Here is a 17,479-nt window from a genome sequence, read left to right on the forward strand (position 1 = left end):
TATATCATTTTTATACTTAAGATTTTTATACTTATATACTTTATATACTTAAACTTTATATACTTATACTTTGTGTACTGATTCTATATACTTATTAATAAATAATATATTTATATCACTATTATTTTTAAAAGAGTTGCTGATTTTGTAATACTGCTGCAGCATTCTCCACATGCTAATCACTGCCCCACATCGAATTGGCACTTTGATCAGCCACGAATCACTTCACTACCCCCTGTTGAATGTTGCATCGTATGTTGTTAGATATCTCGTAGTAGTAAGTACTTCATTATTAGGCTGCACAATATTGGAAAAGATCTATTTCTGCAATGAGTATTGCAGTATTTATTTAAATTTAAGCCGCAGCGTGTGCACGCGCCGCCATTTTGGGAGAGAAAAAAAAATTAAAAATTTAAATTCGAGTTCTGAGGTACCACTGTATCCTGTAAACTTTAGAACGTGAAACGGTCGGCTAAGTTGACCTCGAATGGTTCTGCGTGCTCATTGGTTGTTGCTACGTATATCTGGAAGCAGAAGCTGTAATTTTTATTTCTCTCGGTCTTGATTTGGGTGATCTTCATTTACTGTTTGTGTTCCATTGCTTTAAATAATGTCTGCAATGGCTCCTTTCAGTCACTTGCGTGGTTTTCTACACACCTGTCTGGGATGCTTTAAGCGTTCCAGCTTTCGTGTGCGCAAGCCCACTGCACCATCCTCGACTGTTGCAACGGGGGTTGCTATAAATGGCAACGCCCCTGCAAAGGTCGGGAGTGGCATCCACCTCCCCAGTGGACACGGGGATCTCCAGCATGCTGCTGTTGCAGCAGAGGCAGGGTCCGAGTGGGCGGCAGTTTGGAAAAAGATTGCTGCCCTCGAAGACGAGGTGGGCCGTTTAAGGTCTGAGATCTCCGTGCTTGCTGGTGCCCTGACTGATCCACATATATCCCGGAGCAGTTCGCAGACCACTGGGACTCCTTTTGTAGTCCCCACTTCAGCTCCAAGCTGTTTCCCGCCCCCTCCTCCTCCTCCTCCGCCTGCTAATATCCAGGGCCCGAAGCAGAAGAGGAGTCATCCTCAGGGAAGTGGCACAGGACCCACCAATGGCCCCAACATGGTGGATGTTCTGGCGGAGCTGCCGCACATTAAACTGCGCCCAGTGCTGAGGTCGCCAGGTGGGACGCCAGTGACCAGGAGGGGACTGACGCAGGGGACGCCCATGCCCTCAGAGGACTTTGCTGCCATTTTAGCAGAGGCTCTGAAGAAAAAGTTCAAGCATCAGAACCACTCTGATGAGTAGGAGCAGCAGTCCTCTGAGGTCTTTAAACCTTTTTTACTTAAACTTTTTATACTTATAACATTTTTATACTTATATCATTTTTATACTTAAGATTTTTATACTTATATACTTTATATACTTAAACTTTATATACTTATACTTTGTGTACTGATTCTATATACTTATTAATAAATAATATATTTATATCACTATTATTTTTAAAAGAGTTGCTGATTTTGTAATACTGCTGCAGCATTCTCCACATGCTAATCACTGCCCCACATCGAATTGGCACTTTGATCAGCCACGAATCACTTCACTACCCCCTGTTGAATGTTGCATCGTATGTTGTTAGATATCTCGTAGTAGTAAGTACTTCATTATTAGGCTGCACGATATTGGAAAAGATCTATTTCTGCAATGAGTATTGCAGTATTTATTTAAATTTAAGCCGCAGCGTGTGCACGCGCCGCCATTTTGGGAGAGAAAAAAAAATAAAAAATTTAAATTCGAGTTCTGAGGTACCACTGTATCCTGTAAACTTTAGAACGTGAAACGGTCGGCTAAGTTGACCTCGAATGGTTCTGCGTGCTCATTGGTTGTTGCTACGTATATCTGGAAGCAGAAGCTGTAATTTTTATTTCTCTCGGTCTTGATTTGGGTGATCTTCATTTACTGTTTGTGTTCCATTGCTTTAAATAATGTCTGCAATGGCTCCTTTCAGTCACTTGCGTGGTTTTCTACACACCTGTCTGGGATGCTTTAAGCGTTCCAGCTTTCGTGTGCGCAAGCCCACTGCACCATCCTCGACTGTTGCAACGGGGGTTGCTATAAATGGCAACGCCCCTGCAAAGGTCGGGAGTGGCATCCACCTCCCCAGTGGACACGGGGATCTCCAGCATGCTGCTGTTGCAGCAGAGGCAGGGTCCGAGTGGGCGGCAGTTTGGAAAAAGATTGCTGCCCTCGAAGACGAGGTGGGCCGTTTAAGGTCTGAGATCTCCGTGCTTGCTGGTGCCCTGACTGATCCACATATATCCCGGAGCAGTTCGCAGACCACTGGGACTCCTTTTGTAGTCCCCACTTCAGCTCCAAGCTGTTTCCCGCCCCCTCCTCCTCCTCCTCCGCCTGCTAATATCCAGGGCCCGAAGCAGAAGAGGAGTCATCCTCAGGGAAGTGGCACAGGACCCACCAATGGCCCCAACATGGTGGATGTTCTGGCGGAGCTGCCGCACATTAAACTGCGCCCAGTGCTGAGGTCGCCAGGTGGGACGCCAGTGACCAGGAGGGGACTGACGCAGGGGACGCCCATGCCCTCAGAGGACTTTGCTGCCATTTTAGCAGAGGCTCTGAAGAAAAAGTTCAAGCATCAGAACCACTCTGATGAGTAGGAGCAGCAGTCCTCTGAGGTCTTTAAACCTTTTTTACTTAAACTTTTTATACTTATAACATTTTTATACTTATAACATTTTTATACTTATATCATTTTTATACTTAAGATTTTTATACTTATATACTTTATATACTTAAACTTTATATACTTATACTTTGTGTACTGATTCTATATACTTATTAATAAATAATATATTTATATCACTATTATTTTTAAAAGAGTTGCTGATTTTGTAATACTGCTGCAGCATTCTCCACATGCTAATCACTGCCCCACATCGAATTGGCACTTTGATCAGCCACGAATCACTTCACTACCCCCTGTTGAATGTTGCATCGTATGTTGTTAGATATCTCGTAGTAGTAAGTACTTCATTATTAGGCTGCACAATATTGGAAAAGATCTATTTCTGCAATGAGTATTGCAGTATTTATTTAAATTTAAGCCGCAGCGTGTGCACGCGCCGCCATTTTGGGAGAGAAAAAAAAATAAAAAATTTAAATTCGAGTTCTGAGGTACCACTGTATCCTGTAAACTTTAGAACGTGAAACGGTCGGCTAAGTTGACCTCGAATGGTTCTGCGTGCTCATTGGTTGTTGCTACGTATATCTGGAAGCAGAAGCTGTAATTTTTATTTCTCTCGGTCTTGATTTGGGTGATCTTCATTTACTGTTTGTGTTCCATTGCTTTAAATAATGTCTGCAATGGCTCCTTTCAGTCACTTGCGTGGTTTTCTACACACCTGTCTGGGATGCTTTAAGCGTTCCAGCTTTCGTGTGCGCAAGCCCACTGCACCATCCTCGACTGTTGCAACGGGGGTTGCTATAAATGGCAACGCCCCTGCAAAGGTCGGGAGTGGCATCCACCTCCCCAGTGGACACGGGGATCTCCAGCATGCTGCTGTTGCAGCAGAGGCAGGGTCCGAGTGGGCGGCAGTTTGGAAAAAGATTGCTGCCCTCGAAGACGAGGTGGGCCGTTTAAGGTCTGAGATCTCCGTGCTTGCTGGTGCCCTGACTGATCCACATATATCCCGGAGCAGTTCGCAGACCACTGGGACTCCTTTTGTAGTCCCCACTTCAGCTCCAAGCTGTTTCCCGCCCCCTCCTCCTCCTCCTCCGCCTGCTAATATCCAGGGCCCGAAGCAGAAGAGGAGTTATCCTCAGGGAAGTGGCACAGGACCCACCAATGGCCCCAACATGGTGGATGTTCTGGCGGAGCTGCCGCACATTAAACTGCGCCCAGTGCTGAGGTCGCCAGGTGGGACGCCAGTGACCAGGAGGGGACTGACGCAGGGGACGCCCATGCCCTCAGAGGACTTTGCTGCCATTTTAGCAGAGGCTCTGAAGAAAAAGTTCAAGCATCAGAACCACTCTGATGAGTAGGAGCAGCAGTCCTCTGAGGTCTTTAAACCTTTTTTACTTAAACTTTTTATACTTATAACATTTTTATACTTATATCATTTTTATACTTAAGATTTTTATACTTATATACTTTATATACTTAAACTTTATATACTTATACTTTGTGTACTGATTCTATATACTTATTAATAAATAATATATTTATATCACTATTATTTTTAAAAGAGTTGCTGATTTTGTAATACTGCTGCAGCATTCTCCACATGCTAATCACTGCCCCACATCGAATTGGCACTTTGATCAGCCACGAATCACTTCACTACCCCCTGTTGAATGTTGCATCGTATGTTGTTAGATATCTCGTAGTAGTAAGTACTTCATTATTAGGCTGCACAATATTGGAAAAGATCTATTTCTGCAATGAGTATTGCAGTATTTATTTAAATTTAAGCCGCAGCGTGTGCACGCGCCGCCATTTTGGGAGAGAAAAAAAAATTAAAAATTTAAATTCGAGTTCTGAGGTACCACTGTATCCTGTAAACTTTAGAACGTGAAACGGTCGGCTAAGTTGACCTCGAATGGTTCTGCGTGCTCATTGGTTGTTGCTACGTATATCTGGAAGCAGAAGCTGTAATTTTTATTTCTCTCGGTCTTGATTTGGGTGATCTTCATTTACTGTTTGTGTTCCATTGCTTTAAATAATGTCTGCAATGGCTCCTTTCAGTCACTTGCGTGGTTTTCTACACACCTGTCTGGGATGCTTTAAGCGTTCCAGCTTTCGTGTGCGCAAGCCCACTGCACCATCCTCGACTGTTGCAACGGGGGTTGCTATAAATGGCAACTCCCCTGCAAAGGTCGGGAGTGGCATCCACCTCCCCAGTGGACACGGGGATCTCCAGCATGCTGCTGTTGCAGCAGAGGCAGGGTCCGAGTGGGCGGCAGTTTGGAAAAAGATTGCTGCCCTCGAAGACGAGGTGGGCCGTTTAAGGTCTGAGATCTCCGTGCTTGCTGGTGCCCTGACTGATCCACATATATCCCGGAGCAGTTCGCAGACCACTGGGACTCCTTTTGTAGTCCCCACTTCAGCTCCAAGCTGTTTCCCGCCCCCTCCTCCTCCTCCTCCGCCTGCTAATATCCAGGGCCCGAAGCAGAAGAGGAGTCATCCTCAGGGAAGTGGCACAGGACCCACCAATGGCCCCAACATGGTGGATGTTCTGGCGGAGCTGCCGCACATTAAACTGCGCCCAGTGCTGAGGTCGCCAGGTGGGACGCCAGTGACCAGGAGGGGACTGACGCAGGGGACGCCCATGCCCTCAGAGGACTTTGCTGCCATTTTAGCAGAGGCTCTGAAGAAAAAGTTCAAGCATCAGAACCACTCTGATGAGTAGGAGCAGCAGTCCTCTGAGGCCTTTAACCCTTTTTAACTTAAACTTTTTTTACTTAAATTTTTTATACTTATAACATTTTTATACTTATATCATTTTTATACTTAAGATTTTTATACTTATATACTTTATATACTTAAACTTTATATACTTATACTTTGTGTACTGATTCTATATACTTATTAATAAATAATATATTTATATCACTATTATTTTTAAAAGAGTTGCTGATTTTGTAATACTGCTGCAGCATTCTCCACATGCTAATCACTGCCCCACATCGAATTGGCACTTTGATCAGCCACGAATCACTTCACTACCCCCTGTTGAATGTTGCATCGTATGTTGTTAGATATCTCGTAGTAGTAAGTACTTCATTATTAGGCTGCACAATATTGGAAAAGATCTATTTCTGCAATGAGTATTGCAGTATTTATTTAAATTTAAGCCGCAGCGTGTGCACGCGCCGCCATTTTGGGAGAGAAAAAAAATAAAAAAATTTAAATTCGAGTTCTGAGGTACCACTGTATCCTGTAAATTTTAGAACGTGAAACGGTCGGCTAAGTTGACCTCGAATGGTTCTGCGTGCTCATTGGTTGTTGCTACGTACATCTGGAAGCAGAAGCTGTAATTTTTATTTCTCTCGGTCTTGATTTGGGTGATCTTCATTTACTGTTTGTGTTCCATTGCTTTAAATAATGTCTGCAATGGCTCCTTTCAGTCACTTGCGTGGTTTTCTACACACCTGTCTGGGATGCTTTAAGCGTTCCAGCTTTCGTGTGCGCAAGCCCACTGCACCATCCTCGACTGTTGCAACGGGGGTTGCTATAAATGGCAACGCCCCTGCAAAGGTCGGGAGTGGCATCCACCTCCCCAGTGGACACGGGGATCTCCAGCATGCTGCTGTTGCAGCAGAGGCAGGGTCCGAGTGGGCGGCAGTTTGGAAAAAGATTGCTGCCCTCGAAGACGAGGTGGGCCGTTTAAGGTCTGAGATCTCCATGCTTGCTGGTGCCCTCACTGACCCACATATATCACGGAGCAGTTCGCAGACCACTGGGACTCCTTTTGTAGTCCCCACTTCAGCTCCAAGCTGTTTCCCGCCCCCTCCTCCTCCTCCACCTGCTAGTATCCAGGGCCCCAAGCAGAGTCATCGTCAGGGAAGTGGCGCAGGAACCACCAAAGGCCCCAACATGGTGGATGTCCTGGCGGAGCTGCCCCGTGTTAAACTGCGCCTGGTGCTGAGGTCGCCAGGTGGGACGCCAGTGCCAAGGAGGGGACTGACGCAGGGGACGCCCATGGCCTCAGACGACATTACCTCCATCTTATCAGAGGCTCTGAAAAAGAAGTTCAGGCACCAGAACCACTCTGATGAGTAGGAGAAGCGGTCCTCTGAGCCCTTAAACTTTTTATACTCATATCATTTTTATACTTGATTTTTATACTTATATACTTTATATACTTAAACTTTATATACTTATACTTTATGTACTTACATGCTTTATATGCTTATATTTATATACTTATACTTTGTGTACTGATTCTATATACTTATGAATAAATAATATATTTATATCACTATTATTTTTAAAAGATTTGCTGATTTTGTAATACTGCTGCAGCATTCTCCACATGCTAATCACTGCCCCACATCGAATTGGCACTTTGCTCTGCCACATATCACTTCACTACCCCCTGTTGAATGTTGCATCGTATGTTGTTAGATATCTCGTAGTAGTAAGTACTTCATTATTAGGCTGCACAATATTGGAAAAGATGTATTTCTGCAATGAGTATTGCAGTATTTATTTAAATTTAAAATGCTTAAAACAAACCAATTTCTCACAAACACATCTATTCATGAGTGATTTAAATGGCAAGGATGAAAATGATTAGGATTAGCTCTTATGATTAGCTCTTATGATTAGCTCTTGCCAAAATAGGGCTTGTAAACTTTTGTGCTAGTCAGAATTAACCCAAACAACTATGACTATACCCCACGGAAATCTTTAGTAAAAAGCGAAAGATTTATACGGGATGAAGAGAGACCCGAGTCGATATGGGGCTGCCGCTTACCGGGTCGCCGTTAGCTGGGTCTCCGTGCCCCCCCCGCTCAGAGTAGAATGCCCAGGGGTGTCGCAGCCGCCAGTGTCGGGGCCCCGACTCCTCCCTGTCCTCCTGTCCTCTCAAGAAACAGCAATCATTTAAATAAACATGAGGGAAAATTCCAAAAGGCAAAGATGATGTCATGCCTTACCTCAGCACAGCTGCCCACCGCACAAACAGCGTGTCACCTTACTTTAAAAAATAAAAATAAAAAAAAAAGAAAACCGGCAGGAAACGAGGGCCACGCACGGATAGGGCCCTTCCCTCACAGCACATGTGGCTAATTAGCTGGCCATCCAGAGGCACTCAGTCTATTAGTCACCCACTCAGTCAGTCAGTCAGTCAGTTCTGCCTTTCAACAACAGGGGGCAGTAGAGGTGCAGCGTTCCTGGAAGCACTGCAATACCGGGTCAATGCCTGGAGCAGACGGGGCAAGCCCCACTTCCGGCTCCCTGTTCCAAAAATCTGTTTAATATGTGGTCCCCTCCATGGGGGACGTATCAAAATAACCTTTTCATACCAAAACACAATGTAAATCAGCTCAAATACATGAATAATAAATATTATGCTTGTACTACTTACATTAACACATAATCACAATCTATAAAGCTGAAACATTCCCACACTATGCAAATCATGCCAACACAGTACAATAAGACTTTCAAAGATAATATTAAACAAACAGAACTACCTGCAGAACTATTACCAATAAAACAGGAAAAGGGCAATAAGACCAGCAAATACAATTATACACCATTTAAACCTAATTACAATTATATGGTCAATAAAACAATTAAAATGTCACCTTATATGCATGCTATTAAAAAGTTAAGACCTCTAACCCTCTGGAGTCGACAGCATCGTTGGCAATGCCACGATCTTTCTTGTGTATTTCAGTTCATAACTCGCTGAAATCTTATTATAGAAACATGAAAAAAATGCTGAATAAATCTGTAATCTGCATTCTTTTCAAAATGTCCATTGTTGGAAGTATTAAACTTTTTAAAATTAGGTTAAATTGGCAAAAAAGTAAACCATGTCACCTTACTTTGTTTTATCTGCATTGGGGGTGTGTAGTACCGCTCTCACCCGAAGATCGCTATTCACATTCTAAATAGCTGCATTAGCGCGTATTCTGATTGCATTCGCATGGTAATTTGATGAACAACGCAACGGTGAAACGCGATCCAGATACGTCCCCATCAGCGCCATAAAAGGGGGAGGGAAGTGGCCAGGTGACAATGGCTCATTCATTCACATGAAAGTTGCTACATATTCAATGAAAGGAGCCAGAAATAGTTACATGAGTTAGGTTTTTCTTGTTTATTTATCCAAATAAATATTGCAACTACACCAGTTAGTCATCTTCATGTAGCCAAGACTTTGGTGATCAGATATCTGGGATCAAAACAAACTGCCAGCATTGCTTACAATGTAGTTTTATAATGTTTCTGCAAGTGTTCCAAACTGCATTTTGCAATGTCTATACTTTGAATATCAAATTACAAACTTCACATAAATCTAACATATTTACAAAGTACACTAAGATTAAGATGAGTTTGTTGCCAAACCAAATATATAAGAAATAATTTATTTGCCAGGAATTAAGTTTTTGATATTGAATGAAATGTGTGAGCATGCCCCAGTTAGTGAAAGTGTGTTTCCTACCCCTAGACTCCAGAGGGTTAAAAAGGAACACATCCGCAGACTTCCAAGCTCTGCACAAGAGTTGGGCTAAAACGGCATCATACACCTTCCCAAAACACATAAAATCAGTAACCTTGGGAATAAAATAGGTTAATCGCACAATAAACAGCACAACAGATCAAAATGTTAATAAATATTAATAAAGTTAACATTGATGAATAAGTGCTAACAGTGATCAACCAAAACAGTGCTCAGTAAAATCTTTACATGTCAATAAATAAAATCCATACCAAATAAAACACACGCACAGAAAAACAAAACACACTTACCTAAAACCCGACGTGTCCTCTGTGTGCTTCAGGAAAATGCATCATGTCAACCCTGTAGGATGGAGTGTCACCACCTAGACGTACCGGGGCAGCTTTCGCCTAGGATCAAGGCAGTTGGATGGATGTCAACTTACCTCTGGGGGTAGGTCGTTTAAGTAGATGGCAGCTTCCTTCTGGGGCCTGGGGGTTTGGGTGAATGTCAGCTTACTTCTGTGATCAGGGTGTTTGGGTGGAAGCGAGCTTACCTCTGGGGTCAGGGGATTGAGTTGAAAGCAGCTTGCCTCTGGGGTTGGAACATTTGGGTGGATGTGAGCTTACATGAGGGGCCTGCATTTTTGGATGGACAGCAGCTTGCCACTGGGGTTAGGGCATTTTGGTGGATGTGAGCTTACCTCAGGGGCCTGCGTGTTTGGGTAGACTGCAGCTTGCCTCTGGGATCAGCATGGTTGGGTGAATGGCTGATTACTGGGAACAATGTGTTTAAGTGGATGGCAGCCTACATCTGGGATCAGGGTATTTGGGCGGACAGCGGCTTGCCTGTCTGATCAGGGTGCTTGGATGAACAGCATCTTACCTCTGTGGTTGGGCCGGTTGCGTGTTTGGGAGCTTACCTCTAGGGCCAGGGCGCTTGGTGGACGGCAGCTTACCTCTGGGATCAAGGCGTCTGAGTGGATGAAAGCTTACCTCTATTATCAGGGTGTTTGGGTTTATGTCATCTTAACTCTGGGGTCAAGGCGCTTGGTTGGATGCAGTTGGTTGGATTGGAGCTTTACCTCTGGAATTAGGGCATTTGAGTAGATGACAGCTTAACTCTGTGATCATTGTGTTTGGGTACATGTCAGCTTACCTCTGGGGTCAGAGCGTTTGTGTGTAGGGCAGCTTATCACAGCTAACTATCGATTAGTTTAACTGAATTTATCCAAAAATTATTATTATTTCTATACCTGACAGACAAAATATTGTGACTTACATATAATGTGACATGTTGTTAATGCAACCAGTAATCAGAAGACAGTGTGACACGTGCTGCACACCAGGGCAATTTCAGAATCACTAATCAGATCTGCAGTTAACACCAAGTTATGGTAAACCAAGTGACGCCTATATAATATACATGTATGGAAATCACACAATCCGAAAAATAGTTTCCCGAAATATTAACACAGAGGTATTTCTCACTCACTATAAAACACGATGTAAATTTCCCTGTAGTAATTAATAGATTAACAGACAAAAAACCCAGAGTCACACCAACGAAAACACAACGCAATGCTAGGGCCAACTAGCAAGAACTGGCTAACCAGGTAAAAATTCGCAATTAACTTCTAAATTATCGAAACTCAGTTACATCAATAAGTACATAAGTTACCACGAAACATACATGTATTAGTTTAATAAAGTCTAAGCAGAAATTATCAAAATAAATACGGTTTTGGTTTTGTTTGCCGGAGCTCAAACGTCGGACATCTCCCTTAGTAAAAGGGTGTGGACTCTGGCCGTTGACAACCACGTGCCGCTCGCGCCACACAACGTCGTTGACCGCAGTCTGTCATACTCTCGCGTGTTACGTCTGACTGACGCGCGCCGCAATAGTGAGATTTAGCAGTACTAACGTTAAAAAAAGCTCTTACTGACCTCATTTTACTGTATCATATGCGCAGTAATTTATCTTGCTTTCTTAAAATAACCAATACATTTTGGTGCTACTGCTCTGTTTGAGTCCATGAATTATGTCCTGCATAGAAATGTGTAGTGGCAGAACATTTAAACAACTGGATCGCATTTTAAAACATAATCTTATGTAGACATCACACCTCTCCCGAAAGACTCCCGCAAATGCACCACAGCTCCCTCACACCCCTGAATAATGTGCAGCATCCTGGAAATTTGTCCACACAGAAATAAAAGCAATCAAACGCAGGGAAGTGGCCACGTGCCTACAGATCGTATGTTGGGCGTGGCTACGGATCGTCTGTCGCCGCCCCCCAACTTTCACAGTCAGCACCCCCTCCCTTCCCTAAGGTGGGATAATTCAGACATCCCAACCTGCAAAAACTCAATTCAGGGAGGTGCCCCCAACCCCCCGACAAGGAGGGAGATAACTTCAACAAACTTGATTTCACAGTTTAATTTGTTCATTAATTTCCTCTAGGCAGCGCACTAAATTACGAAGGTCAAAATTATGTATTTTGACAATAATATAAGTAGATTATTTTACCATTTATGCAAATTCCTTAATTTTATTCCATTGCTACTTTACAAAAGTCTTCAAGGAGTCTTTCATGACAGCATTAGCAACTAACCAAGTGTCTAACTAGTGTAGACCTGAATAATACAGCACATGAAATGACACTTGTTAAACTCACCTCAACATGCCTTTTACAATCGTTTAAACCGTCATGGGCAATGCTGAAATCACTGTTGCAAACAGTACAGCCTACTTTAATGTAAAATCAGACAGATTGCTTAACTTGCAGCTGCCCAATTACACGTACATATTTTATTGCTGCAGATAATTAAGGCAGGTAATACAACGCTGAAGGTTAGAGGTATAGTACGATTACATATGTACAACGTGGTCATTTCAGTCAGACAAACGTTTAAAATGGAAAACCAGCTTTTACCGGCAATTTCCAGAGCACGTCCTAGTCGAAGTACTACACTGCCATCTATTGGACAAGTCAGGTTACTGAATCGTGAAATGTGTCTGTACTGAAATGGATAAAACAAACATAATATCTTCAGTCATGTTTTCTTTTAGGACCACTACAAGAGGATTATCAGTATGAAGGTTTATCAATAAAAATAATTTATTAAAATAAATATTACAGGGCTCTCCCTGAAAATAAGATGCTCTTAGCTTCCAAAGCCAAGGACACATTCTAGTGATTTTCCAGGAGACTGGACCTAACTAACCTGGGGCCTTATGAAAAACAATCAATCAGTTCATGTTGAAGCTCGCAAGGTGTGGAGAACAAGAAACACAAGTAAGGGAGAAAGGCAAGGTGCAAAGCATACACAAGCAGTGTAACGACATATCAGTTACAATGTATGATTAAACATACATCATTTCTCACAGTATGAATAGTGGCCCGTTGCTCCTACTATAGCCTCACGCCTCCAGGGTCATGGGTTCAATCTGCACCCCTGCTGTAATAAACAGTGACATTATTACAGTAACATACTGTTTAAAATAGTACAATACTGTAGAAAAAATGCTTTCTGGGCAATATTTATGACAACCTTGCCGATAAAATACTGTAATGTACTGTAATTCTGTGCATGAACTTCAAAAAAATAAACTGTAGAATTTACTCAGATTGAATGATGTAACAATTTGCACTCACTTTTTTGGGTTGACTTTAAACCCTTTTTAAGTAAAGTATACCCAATTCTAGGAAACATTTTAAATAAATAAAGCTATAATCTACCTACTGTCACAGTACCATCCTATAAGATTTACTCAAATCAATTAATATTTTAATATTAATATTAATTAATTTGAATATTAACATTAATTAATATTTCAAATCAATATTTGTACTCACTCATTTGGGTAAATTGGGGTATTATTTTTTATGAGTAAAGTAAACCCAAGTTTATCAAATAACATACCTAATGTATTTAAAGGGCCCTTTTCAGCATTCAACGCAAAGTGGTACCAGGTTTGAAACAAGGGTCTTTGCCAGCATGGCCTGATACAGTTTTCTGTCCCTTTGGGAGTAAAGGTCTTTGCTCAAGAGCTCATTAATGTGGCTATTCTGCCAAGACTGGGCTGTTCTGCAGCTGTGGTATATTTCACCCACCGTCATGAAGGAAACTCTCCCAAATACTGACCTTGCAAGATGTTCTCTGTTGAGATAAAAAAAAATGGAATAGCTGTGATTGCTCATGTAATGCTTTTTTGGGGTGATGTATTTGTTAATGTAAGGCCATTTTGATTACCCACACTTGGCCTTGTAGCCTTATATTTGCAGAAAAGAGCCTGAGCTGTATGTATATGTATATTTGCATAGCATGACATGGTACTGCCTTTGATTTAGTAGATTTTTAATTCACTGTTATGATGTTGAATAGGACAAGCGCATAAAACCTCAAATATATTGGCTACCACAGCTAAAATGGATCTTGGTGGTTCGTACTCTATGGAGTGATCTTGGGTGGGAGGCTAAGATTGGATGTAGATAGAATAAATAATCTCAATGTCTTCTAACATCCCCCCCATAAGAACACACATTAAGTCCTGCTCATACTAATTCTGGTATCTAAACCATCAGCTTTTCAGGACTCTTTGGCAGTTATATATCTCAAAACACACCAAGCCAACTGATACAGAGCAATCAATTTAAACAACCAAAGGAATCCTGAAATAAAACAAGCAATGATATGTCGTGGAGACTAATATCTGTGGCATTCCATTCTCAACTGCGGTGGGATTCTAAATATTATGTAAACATGGATATCCAAAAATGAAGCCTAATTAAAATCGAAATATTAAATGAGCAAAATTAATAAATTTGTTGTTGTATCCCAAGTTGTGATTAAAAAGCAATGAGGCTGCCACCCATTATATCTGCTCTAGGGAAATGCACTTCTGCAGCCACTAGGGGAGCTCTCACCTTCTCTCAGTCCTGCTAAATAATGTTGCATAGTCTAACAAGCGTTATAATTTGTGTCAATGAGCACTGCCTTACCGGAAATGCTTTCCCTGGGAATTATTGTAAACATGTATTACGTATTATAGGAGAAATACTTGTAAATGAATTAGATTTATTAACTGGCTCCTGAAATTAAGAACTGTAAATGAACTGATCGTAATGAGTATTAATTAAATTAATTCAGAGACATTGCAGTTCATTCCACATGAAAAGTTACAACTTAAGCTAAATCCGCTTAAATCATTTAGAATGTTTAATAACACATAATACACAAAAACATAACACATAAAAACAAATAATGATGAACTCAAAGTAATGGCTATATTTCCAGCTCCTGAAGGCGTACTTCTCACTCGCTATGCTCACTTTGTTTTTGTTTGAGCTGGTTTCTCATGCATGTAGGTCTCCCGTAGATGACGTCGCGCGTGCGACTGTCAGACAGACATCTGCCTGCCGCTGACAGGTTACTGTGAATTATTATTTCTGTTTTTACAATATAGATGTTAAAGCACTTGATTTTATTGGTAACGCAGCGGTAACATAAAGTTACTTGAAATTGTAACAGTAATCTCATTATCAATTTTAAAATTATAACGCGTTAAATTACTCCGTTACTAAAAACGAATCAAATTCCAGTAAAACGTTACTATAAGTGACAATGTAAGAGACAATAAAAAGCAAATGTAACCATTATGTAAATATTTCAGATATTTTACTGAAAGGTATATCACAGGGTACAAAAAACAAACAGCACTGTTAACATGACAAAATACAAGACAGCATATGAAAGCTCACAGAGAAATGTCCAGTCAGGTGGCAGTCCAGGCTTTTGAGTTGAGTACAGACTTTCATTGTCCAGTTGCCCATGCCTTGACAAGCGACATTCTGTTGGTTTACCAAGAATTAACCCACACGGAACAACTGATCAATACTTCCACACACAGATAAGGGAATAACTTTCTCAAAAAGTTTGTTCTCCTTAACTCTCCGGATACACGTTTCGACATGAACCCGCAAACGGGCGATGGACTGTGTTTGTTCAACATCCTGTTTACTCATCTGAGTTTTCTTTGACAGGACAGCAGGCCGGTAAACCTTGCAGGGTACAAGAGTGTGCACAAGAAACCCCATGTCCACCATAATGCCCATGTCAGCTGTGCAGAACAAGAGATGATGGTGTTTGACAAAAGATTTCTGTACAGTCCAGCATCACTTGTGTGTTTGCATATGGGGAAAACTCTGGTGGTAATTGAGCTTTGTAATTGGGCTTCTTTTGGTAGCTACAGACATATAGAACCAAGCAGGTGGTACCAAAAGTGTGTCCAGGTCGTTATAATTCTGCTGACAGTGGTGCGGTGGATACCAAAATGGTTGGCATGATCGCAGAGAGGCAGAGCCACGGAGAGATGCATTAGGAACAGAAGCAACTCGTCTATGGGCGCAAGTTTCTGTTAGAGATAAGAAAGAAAGTTAACTAAAATTAGCAAAAGTAGAAGCTACACAAGCTAATATCACAGGCAAACGGTACAGTTTACCCACCACAATAACAAAGCGGCCATTGGGGTCCAATATTGTTTCAGAAGCTTCAAATGATACTGATTTGTTGATCAAGATTCCAGCCCCCCTGGCCCTACTCCGAAAGGCTGAATGGAACACTTGTCCAACCCAGCTTCTTTTTAAACTCAAATGATCTGACCTGCGCATGTGCATCTCAGTTAAGAAGGCTATATCCGTTTTTAAAAACTTAAGATGAGCAAGGACCTTGGTGCGTTTGATAGGATGATTTAGGCCTTTCACATTCCAATTAGTAAACTTAACTGACTGGCCACTCCTCCCAGGAGCCATATTTGAATTAGCCATATTTAATACTGGTAATATCCAGCAGACATAATCTGAGTTGCAGTAAATTAATTCTGTGACTCTGGTAGATGTCATGTTCGAAACAAAGTGTAACCACTAATGGACAAAATGAAAGACAAAAAAAACAACAAAATAAAAAAGAGACTTTAAGTACAAAAACACCACCACCCCCACCCCCCAGCACTATCCCGAACACAGTGCATATCCCAAGAGCAAAACACTGCAAAATTCTAACTTGGGTCTCTAATTTAACCAAAAACTACCCAAAGCACAGCGAGCAATCACATTCAGAAATATATATACGGTGGTACGTCGGTTCTCAAACTCACTAGAACTCGAATTTCTTGAAAGTCGAACAAACCAGTTTGACCTAGAACTCGATCTGAATATCAGAAGTCGAACCATGAACACTGACCTAATATAAATTGTACGTGCCATGAGTCATACTACAATGCAATTCTTACTTGAATGCCTTCTTCCCAGACTGGATGATTAACCAAATAAAACAGCGCAACATTACAGTAATAATAAATAAACCACTAACTTACGTGTACTATTAGAGCATTTATGTCATTTATTTAAACTTTATTTTACCAGGTAAATTAACTGAAAACCACTTCTCACTGCTTTACGTGATATTCGGGAGAAATAGCAGATTACGCATCAGAACTGCCTAGGATACAAACGTCATGCATGTAACTAAACTCTTCAGCCAATAAGGGCAAAGGTGTGTCGTCACGGAGGCGGTTCCAGTTTGTGCAGCCGGGTGAGAGGTCGCAATGCATCTAATCGTAATGCATTGCGTCAGGATCAGAATGCGTTGCTTTAAGCCAGCGCTGTAAGCAAGTCGAACGCACCCAATGACCGGACTGGGGAAACAAAATTTACAAGCGGACTTAATACAGAGGACTAATGACAACAACCAGAAACAGCTGATCACATGGGGATCCCACACGAGCTTAACGAGGGGGCGTGGCACACGGAAGGAGCGGACGATCGGGGCAGGACAGGGGTAATGTTGGGATAATATCTTTATCGTTTTGGAAGTCATTAAGAAAAAAAATGCTCTTCTTGTTTTATCCTGTTCATTTTGTGTTGAAATGCTTAAAAACACACACACACACATATTTAGGTGTAATTTTGGGGGGCCGGGAACCAATTAATTGGTTTTCCATTATTTCTTATGGGAAAAATTAGATCAGAACTCAAACTTTTTAGGATTCGATCTGGAGTCCGGAACGGATTAAGTTCGAGAACCGAGATACCACTGTATAGTGCAAAATACCATGTATTTTGTAATGTCTCAAATGAAGTAGGCCTAAACTAATATTAGGCCACTAAACATAGTGTACTATCAAAGAGCAGCCCATTGGTTTTCAATTCAGTAGCCTAATGTGAAATACTATGGTTTAATGGTTTAAAATTATAGTAAACAAAAGCAGCTCAAGAAAATCAACTATTCATATGTTA

At 41.6% G+C, this 17,479-nt stretch overlaps 2 pseudogenes; both read right to left on the bottom strand.

Annotated features, from left to right (window-relative positions):
* Positions 1–7,335: 7,335 nt before the first annotated feature.
* On the bottom strand, positions 7,336–7,466 carry LOC140582594 (U5 spliceosomal RNA; annotated as a pseudogene).
* Positions 7,467–7,887: 421 nt separating this feature from the next.
* On the bottom strand, positions 7,888–8,016 carry LOC140582574 (U2 spliceosomal RNA; annotated as a pseudogene).
* Between the last annotated feature and the right edge of the window lie 9,463 nt (positions 8,017–17,479).

Source organism: Paramormyrops kingsleyae, chromosome 24 (assembly GCF_048594095.1).
Source record: "Paramormyrops kingsleyae isolate MSU_618 chromosome 24, PKINGS_0.4, whole genome shotgun sequence".
In the NCBI taxonomy this organism is placed as follows: Eukaryota; Metazoa; Chordata; class Actinopteri; order Osteoglossiformes; family Mormyridae; genus Paramormyrops; species Paramormyrops kingsleyae.